The sequence below is a fragment of the Oratosquilla oratoria genome, chromosome 44, assembly GCF_046742065.1.
Source record: "Oratosquilla oratoria isolate Oo_2021 chromosome 44, ASM4674206v1, whole genome shotgun sequence".
NCBI classification, from domain to species: Eukaryota; Metazoa; Arthropoda; class Malacostraca; order Stomatopoda; family Squillidae; genus Oratosquilla; species Oratosquilla oratoria.
In genome coordinates, this window is record NC_134820.1 from 25,025,305 (window position 1) to 25,035,304 (window position 10,000).

The window sequence follows — 10,000 nt, forward strand, 5'->3', positions numbered from 1 at the left end:
TATATATATATATATATATATATATATATATACATATATATATATATGCTAAGGGGAGAGGGTGGGGGGAATATCAGATCATTTTTTGGTGGAAGGTAAGCTGAGAGTGGAGGATAGATGGAGAAGGAGGAAAGGGACAAAAGGTAGGGAGGTTCTTAGAGTGAACTCCTTGAATGAAAAGGAAAAGGAGGAGGAGTACGAAAAGAAGCTGAAGGAGGAGTGGGAGGGAGTAAAGGATAGAGCAGAGATGGGTGTGGAGGAGGAATGAGGATGGTTCAAGGAGGGAGTCTTAAAGTGTGCAAGGATGGTGTGTGGAACAAGAAGGACAGGGGGAAATAGAAGAAAGGGTAGTGAATGGTGGGATGAGGAAACAAAGAAGGCTGTAGAAGAGAAGAAGCGAGCATTCACAGATTGGTTACAAAAGAGGACAGGGGAGTCATATGAGACGTACAAAGAAAAGAAAAGAGAAGTAAAGCAAAAGGTAAAGAAGGCAAAGAGGAGAGCAGATGTGAAATGGGGTAGGAGTATGACAGAAAATTTTGAAAGTAATAAAAGATGTTTTGGAAAGAAATTAAGAGAGGAAGAGGAGGCGAATCAAGTAGGGAAGAAAAGGTAAAAGGTACAGATGGAGAGTTGATAATGGAAGAGATGGCAGTGAGGGGAAGATGGGCAGAATATTTTAGGGAGTTGCTGGATGTGAAGGAGGATAGGGAAGGAAAGATAGCTGCAGTGGGAAATGCGAAGAAAATGAGAGTGATGAGTGAGGAGAATGGAGGAGAAATAAGGAAGGATGAGGTGAAGGCAGCTGTAAAGATGATGAAAGCAGGTAAGGCACCTGGTCTGGATGGATGTCATGCAGAATGTCTGAAAAAGGGAGGTGCAGTGATGGTGGACTGGTTGGTGAGGTTATTTAATGTTTGCTGGAGAGAGGGTAGAGTACCGGAGGACTGGAGTAGTGCCTGTATAGTTCCTCTTTACAAGGGAAAAGGGGACAAGTGTGAATGTAGTAATTTCAGAGGGATTAGCCTGTTGAGTGTAGTAGGGAAGGCTTATGGGAGGATCTTAATTGAGAGGATTAGGAGAGGAACAGTGTGGATTTAGGACGGGTAGAGGTTGTGTAGATCAGATCTTTGTGGTAAGACAGATATGTGAGAAAGCTATAGGAAAGGGGAAGGATGTTTTTTGGGCTTTCATGGATCTGGAAAAGGCTTATGATAGGGTAGACAGAAAGGCACTGTGGGAGGTTATGCAGATTTATGGGATAGGAGGAAAGCTTTTGGGAGCTGTCAAGAGTTTTTATGAGAGTAGTAGAGCATGTGTTAGGATTAGAAATGGAGAGAGTGAGTGGTTTGAAGTAAAGGTGGGACTTCGTCAAGGATGCGTTATGTCGCCCTGGCTGTTCAACTTATACATGGATGGGGTGGTGCGAGAGGTGAATGCTAGGGTAGTGAGTCAGGGATTGGAGATGGTTAAAGAAAATGGAGAAAAGTGGGAGGTGAGCCAGCTGTTGTTTGCGGACGACACTGCGCTTGTGGCAGGGTCAGAGGAGGGATTGAGGAAGCTGGTGGCAGAGTTTGGGAGAGTATGTGATAGAAGAAAGCTAAAGATAAATGTGGGTAAAAGTAAGGTGATGAGATGTACAAGGGGTGAAAGTGGCAGTAGACTGGAAGTGAACATTAAGGGAGAGCGACTGGAGGAAGTGGATAGTTTTAGATACTTGGGTGCAAGTGTAGCAGGAAAAGGTGGAGTGAAGGTGGAGGTAGAATGTAGATTGAGAGAAGCGAGTAAATGCCTTGGTGGTTTAAAGAGTGTAATGAGGAATAGACATTTGGGAATGGATGCGAAGAGGAGACTGTATGAAGGAGTGATTGTGCCAACAGCACTGTATGGGGCAGAAACGTGGAACATAAGAGAAGAAGAGAGAAGGAGTTTGAATGTGTTTGAGATGAGGTGTCTGAGAAGTATGGTGGGGGTTACTAGGCTAGATAGAGTGAGAAATGAGGAGGTGAGGAGGAGAACAGGGGTGAAAAAGGATTTGGGAGATAGGGTTGATGAAAGAATATTAGGATGGTTTGGACACATGGAAAGAATGAGTGAAGAAAGACTAGTAAAAGAGGTATGGAAGGCAGATGTGGAGGGAGTGAACATGAGGGGACGTCCTAGGATGAGGTGGATGGATGGGGTGAAGGGGGCTTTGGGGAAGAGGGGAATGTCTGTTGAGGAAGGAAGGGAGAGGACGGAAGACAGAGGTGAGTGGAGAATGGTTGTATATGGATGATGTTGTGACTGCATGAGGAGGAATGGGCGGGGAAGTGGGGGGTGGGGTAGTATGTGTGAGTAAATTTTGACGCAGCCCGAAAGGATTTCTCCCCGTCCTCGCCTTATATTGCAAAGGGGGACGGAGAGGGGGGGTCGCCGATTAAATGAAGCGGCCTCGCTGTGGATGTACTGTGTCTTGCGACACTGCTTCTGACCCAGGGCGGTGGGCAGGGTGCAGGGATGACCCGTCATCCAGGAGGTGCTCAGATGAGAGGAAGGGTGAAAGGGGTGTGGAGTGTATTTAGGGATGAAATGGGTGGGAGTGTTTTTATGCCTTTCCCTTTTTGGCTACCTCCCTTGGAAGGGGGAAAAAGCCTTGGTATATGTATGTATGTATATATATATATATATATATATATACATATATATATGTGTGTGTGTGTGTGTGTGTGTGTGTGTGTGTGTGTGTGTGTGTGTGTGTGTGTGTGTGTGTGTGTGTGTGTGTGTGTGTGTGTGTGTTGAGACACTGTGACAAGTTTGAGGAAGGTGGAAGTGAAAGACATGGGTCTAGGGCAGAGTTTATTTCTGACCGGATTCGCTTACAGCTTCTTCAGAGGAAGCTCAAAACAAAACCTGTCAGGAATAAACTCGGATCTAGACCCGTGTCTTAGTCTTCCACATACACACACACACACACACACACACACACACACACACACACACATATATATATATATATATATATATATATATATATAGTATATATAGTATATATATATATTATACATGTACAACATTCCTGATGGCGCAATCGGTTAAGTCAATAACATTTGTCACGTGCTAGCCCCAGTTCGAGTCCTTGGCCGTACCACGTTTCATTTTCTGCATGCTGGCCTCCTCGAGTCTGTCTCGATGTTGATGGCTTAGAATTAAATTGTATTGTGGTTGATAAATATATATATACATACATACATATATATATATATATATATATATATATATATATATATATATATATATATATACAGTATATGTATCGGACTCTCTCTTCTTGGCCATCCAATTTCCTCGACCTCTTCAGCGCTCACATTCGCAGCCGGACTTTACTCTTCGTTTACACGATTTCTTCCTCTCCTCGGCCGAAGTTGGTCTCCATTTCTCTTTTAGTGCCTCTCTTTCCATCTGCCACTCGCTCTTCGTGTTGGCATTTGTATTCCTTCTGATATGGACGAGGATGTCCGTCATCTTCCCAACTCGCCTCGCTCGGAAAATGGATATACCTCTCTAACAACTAAGGTGTAGCATTTCGTCTTCGTTCTTCGATGTTTTGTTTTCCTTCGTTTGATTCCTTAAATGCTTAGCCGGTTTGTGGCCAAACAGTCTTCCATTTTTTTTTTTTTTTTTTTTTTTTTTTTTTTTTACGTTTGTGTCTGCAAAACTGGGCCTTTCTAACAACTAAGGTGTAACATTTCGTCTTCGTTCTTCGATGTTTTGTTTTCCTTCGTTTGATTCCTTAAATGCTTAGCCGGTTTGTGGCAAAACCGCCTTCCATGTCTTTTTTTTTTTTTGACGTTTGTGTCTGCAAAAGTGGGCCTCTCTAACATTTCGTCTTCGTTCTTCGATATTTTGTTTTCCTTCGTTTGAATCCTTAGTGGGTTTGCGGCCAAACCGTCTTCCACGTTTTTTTTTTCGTTTTCTTTTGAACGTTTGTGTTTGCAAAAGTGGGTTTGTTTCTGTTATGCATTATATTATTTTAGTCTAAATTCTGTTTACTTGTTTATTTATTTATTTGTCATTTGACTGTCGGTCTGTTTTTTATATACATACACTTCTTTAGTACTCGTGTTTTTCCTCTTTCATTTTTCATTTATCTCAATTTTTCTCTCTTTTGTTTTGCATCTTATTCCTCTCACCATTTTCCATTCTCTTCAATTCTCTTCTTTCTCTTCTTCTTCCCTCTCACTGTCTTCTTCTTCGTCCACTTCCATCTTTCATGTCTTCTAGTTGTCTGTCTCTATGCCTGCTGTTATACTCAGCAGTTTCTTATTGGATATATATGTGTTGGCATTTTTTGTGTGTTTTTCTATCTCGTAAGCATACACACAGACACTAAGTCCACATACACACACACACACGCACGCACGCACACACGCACGCACACACACACGCACGCACACACACACACACACACACACACACACACACACACACACACACACACACACACACACACACACACACACACACACACACACACACACACACACACACACACACACACAAATTTTGATGAGAAGACTTAGAGACAGTACTTCATAAGCACAGCTCCAACCGCTTATACTTGAACTTGGTAAACTCACACAAATCACAAATGCGCACACACATGCAAGGAGGTGTTATATATGACTGCTTTCATATATTTTTTCAATGTTTTTCCTTTTCACTATTATCGTTTCCCATACTTTTATCTTCTACTTTGCGACCCATAAACTTAGACAATCGCGAGAAAATAAAGAATAGATAAATATGAAAAATGGAAATCAAGGTCATTCACATGTATAAAAAACAAACGAACGACGTAATCCTGATATTACCCTAAACACAGGTGGTAATAGACATGGAAGTGCCTAGTGTAGGCCTCATGGTTTCTTGTAGTCTCCTTCATTCATATGTTCGTATGTTCTTAAACACAGAGGTGAGTAAGTGAGTCAATAGGACTTGTTTCAAAGGAGCAGGTGTCTGCACGACATGGAGAACTGGTGACCCAGTAAAAGGCTTTTTCTTCATGAAAAGAAAAGAAGACGAAGACGAAGACGGAGGAGGAGGAGGAGGAGGAGAAGGAGAAGGAGAAGAAAAAGAAGAAGAAGAGGAGGAGGAGGAGGAGGAGGAGGAGGAGGAGGAGGAGGAGGAGAAGGAGAAGAAGAAGAAGAAGAAGAAGAAGAAGAAGAAGAAGAGGAGTAGGAGAGAAGATGAAGAAGAAGAAGAAGAAGAAGAAAGAAAAAGAAGAAGAAGAAGAAGAAGAAGAAGAAGGCGTAGACGAAGACAAAGACAAAGAAGACAAAGAAGACGAAGGCAAAGAAGACAAAGACGAAGACAAAGACGAAGAAGAAGAAGAAGAAGAAGACGAAGAAGAAGAAGACGAAGAAGAAGAAGGACGAAGGCAATCTCCATCCACATCACAGTTTCGCCCCTCGAGAGGATCTTTCCAAATACGCTCTTCCATTTTCTTCCTGATTCTTTACTCTTTATCCATTACTCTCTGTGAAGACGTTTAAATATTTTATTCTGGCGAGGATGATCAAAGCGTTGAGATCATCCAGACTGATCTCTTTCGAATATTGGCGTTTTATTCTGAACAATACAAATTACTTTCGATCGGTTGAGGAAAGATTAGGGTGTTTAGGATATTAATGTGAAGGCATTAATTAAACAAATCTTTCAGTGGGTAGAAACAACTTCGCCAACCGTGTAGTTAATGAATGGAACAAACTTCCTGTAGAGGCAGTACAATGTAGTTCAGTTCGAAGCTTTGAGCTTCGTTTAGATAAACATCTAAGCATGATAATGTAATGCCCGCCATTTATTTTATATTATTTGTTTATTTTTTTGTTATTGTCTGTTTGTTTATTACTATTTGCTGATTTTCATCTATTATTTAGTATTTGTCAATTTAGTATTTGGCCGTTGCTCCATGGCGCAGTGGGCTATGGTGTGAACCTTGCACTGCACCGGTGTAGGCTCGAGTCCTGACCACGAATATTTGTCAATTTACTATTATATACTATTTACTTGTTTTATTATTTAACTATAACTATTTATTATTATTCATATTACCATAATATTTATTTATCTATTTATCATTATAATTTTTTCGCATCCGACCTAGTTATGGACCAAAAGGTCTCCTGTCGGCATGCTCCTCCTTTGCAATCCTTTATAATCCTTTGTGTTCATTTTGAATGTGACTGGGAGCAGACAAGGAAACTGCAATTTCTCCCAAAGGAAGTCTACTACATGACCAAATATGGAAAAACAAGAAGAATAATGTATGTTAAAACAGACTTGCTCTTCTCCTGTCTCTATCTCTGTCTCCCTCATTCCCTGCACCTGAAGTTCCTGTTGACCTACTTCTATTTATATAGGAACTCGCTGTGCCATAGATATATATAGAAATTAAAATATAGCATGTAAAATATGGAAGGTCAAATTTCGTAGGAGTCTATATACATATGTATATGTATATATATAATATGAGAGAAAAGGAAAAACATCAGTACAAGCTCAACAATACCACTGTCGCTGTTGACCTTCTCAAACACACGCACATTATATATATATATATTTATATATATATATAGATATATATATATATATATATATATATATATATATATATATACATATATACGTATTGAAGGGAAGAAGCGTAAACACCAGACTTAGAGTGGGAGGTTTAATACCCAACGTTTCGGTCTTAGTCCTAGGACCATCTTCAGGGGTGTGATGAGGTACACCGATCGAAGAGCCTTTTATACTGGCCCTCAAATCGTCAAAAGATTAAATTTACTTAGATTAATCCTTTAAGATTCTACCTTCGGGCAGTCGCCAGATGATTTAATCCAATTAAGGAAAATACCCGAAGATGCCTTGTTCAGTAGTTAATTACTTGCTTTCTGGGTGTTGAGTTTTCTTATGACCTTGACCATGACCATGACCTTGACCTCGACCTTGTAGATAACCTCTTCGTCTTGTGTTATGTTTCTACAATCTTGGCAATCCACATTCATCATCTTCACCCGGTGACTCTTCACGTTGTTTTCCAGTCTTTCTCGGCGTCTTCCAGATACTCGTAGTCCAGTGTCGCCCGGCCCTAACACGCTCTTCCATCATTCTTGTAGGTAAACGGTCCTTTGGCATCACAGCGACATGCCTAGTCCATTCCAGTCCTCTGGATTCCACAACGACGATCAGGCGAGGCTTAGCATACATCCCTCTCGGTTCTCGGATGTCTGTCCTTCTTCCGTTTCTGGGTCGAGGTTTGGAACCAAAGACCATTCTCGGCACTGAATTTTCGAAAATTCTAGACCTTTATTCCATGTCCAGTGCCACTGTCCACGTTTTGCATCCATACAAAGGGGCTGGTTTTATTATACGCTATTGATATTTGCTTTTCTGATTATTTTCTCATTTTTTTAACATTATCTACACAATAGAAAGTTCTGTCCACGTTTTATAACCATACAAAGAAACTGACACTGCTTCTGACCCAGGGCAGTGGGTGAGATGCAGGGATGACCCGTCATCCAGGAGGTGCCAAGATAAGAGGGAGGGAAGAGGGTGGAGGGGAGTGGAGTATGTTAGGGATGGAATGAGTGGGAGTGGTTTTTATGCCTTTGTTTTTTGGCTACCTCCCTTACAAGGGGGAAAAAAAGCCTTTGGTATATGTATGTACATTTACTATATCTGATTATATCTTTTTAATTCAATATATTCATTACACTGTTGAAATATCACTTACCTAATTCAATTTATGCTTTACTTTCTTTGTTTTCTTTTTGCGTATTATTCTGATTAAACAACATTTAGTATTACTATTATTACTATCGAGTAGTAGTTGCTATGATCATGTTGTGTAGCCTTCTGATTATACGATAAATTATCATTAGGATCAGAATTACTATTATGACTATCAAGTAGTCATTATTACTTCTCGGTGTCTATCACTCATATTAAAACAATTTACATATTCCACTTTTTTTTTCTTTTTTTTTGTATGTAATCCTTCCCTTATTTGTAGTCTAATTTACCTTTTTATCTATTTTTTTCTTTGAATTTTCTGATTTCTCTTTATTTTTTACTCCGTCGGTTTTTTTTCTTTTTTGTCACGTGAGGTCTTTTTCATCATGTCAAAGTCTTCCCAATCGTAAAATCTCTTTTACTTCAATATTTCCAAAATCCTTCATTAACCTTCCGTATGGAAAGATATGAATTTCTTCCACTCCAGATTATTTTAATCATCTTTTTGCAACAATCCATTATTAATGATACATACATACATACATATACATATATATATATATATATATATATGTGTGTGTGTGTGTGTGTGTGTGTGTGTGTGTGTGTGTGTGTGCGTGCGAGTGTATTGTGTGTGTGTGTGTGTGCGCGTGCATTTGAGTGTATAGTGTGTGTGTGTGGGGGGGGGTGTTTTTTTTTTGTGTGTGTGTGTGTGTGTGTTAATGTATGTGTTAATGTATGTGTACGATTATGTGTGTCTAAGCAATTCCCTAACTGTAGCAAAATAATTCTGTTCATATATTCTATTTTAAAACGGACATAATGATCTATTTCTGTATACTTGGATTCCTCACCATTGAATATTTTTTTTATATTTTTCTCATTACTCCGTTTGACCTACTTCCCTCGGCCGTTCCCATTCCTTTGTCCTACTTCTGCCTCTCTCTTTTTCTCTCTTTCTCTCTTTTTCGTTTCTGTTTCCAAGCAACACCGCATACCCTCCGATTAGCCAGAATAGTCATTTTTTAGCCAGAATAAAATATATAGAAAGTGTCATCACAGTGATGAACTTAACATCCTTTGTGTAAATAGCGCCAAGCGAATTTATTCATCCCAGTGCGGAACCTTGGACTGAACTAGTTAACGACTCTAAACTACTCTCCAACCACTTAAACAACCCAATTCGTAAGGACCACACATCTTCTGATTATTTTCTTTGGCTTCATGCTTTGCTCTCTTTTCTCTTTCTCTTCTTCCTTCACCTTCTCCTCTTTTTCTACATCTATTCATTTCTCTTTCCCTCTCTTCGATCACTTCTCCTACGCCCTAATTCTTATCCTCCTCTCTCCTCCTCCTTCTCCTGGTCTTCCTCGTCTTCCTGGTCCTCCTCCTCCTCCTCCTGTTCCTCCTTCCCCTCATCTTCCTTGTCCTCCTCCTCCTCGTCCTTCTCGTCCTCTTCGTTTTCCTCCTTTTCCTCTTTCTTCCCCTCCTCCTCCCTGTCCTCCTCCTCCTCCTCGCCCTCCTCCTCTTCCTTCTTTTTACCTTCCTTCTCTCCGTTCTCTTTCACCTCCAACCATCCTCTTCCACGTGTACTTGTTCCCTTTCATCTTCTCGCCGTTCTCATATATCCTCCATTTCTCCCCTTTCTCTTCCCCTTCTACCCATCCTTTTCTCTCTTTTTTCCTTTTTCTTCCCATACAGCATCCCTCTCCCCTTCCTTTTCCATTCCCCTCATCCCATTTGTGTTCCTCTTCCATTATTTTCTTTTTCTTTTCCCATTTCTCATCACTCTTTCCTATTCCCCCTTATCTCCTTGCCTCCACACGTGTGCCTCTTCGTCTTCATCGCCTCATATTTATTTCCCCTCGTTCTTTTCCTCTGTCGTATTTTCCCCTCACCTTCCCTCTCCCCTCCCCTCTCCTTTCCTCCTCTCCCCTCCTTTCTCCTCTTCTCTCCTTTCCTCTCCTATCCTCTCACCTCCTTTTCTACCATCTCTCCTCTTCTCACCTCCCCTCTCCCCTCCCCTCCCCTCTCCTCTCCCCTCCTTTCCTCCCCTCTCATCTTCTCTCCTCTCCCCTCCTTTCCTCCCCTCTCATCTCCTCTCCTCTCTCCTCTCCTGTCCTCTCACCTCCTTTTCTACCATCTCTCCTCTTCTCACCTCCCCTCCCCTCTCCTCTCCCCTCCTTTTCTCCTTTCCCATCTTCTCTCCTCTCCTCTCCTGTCT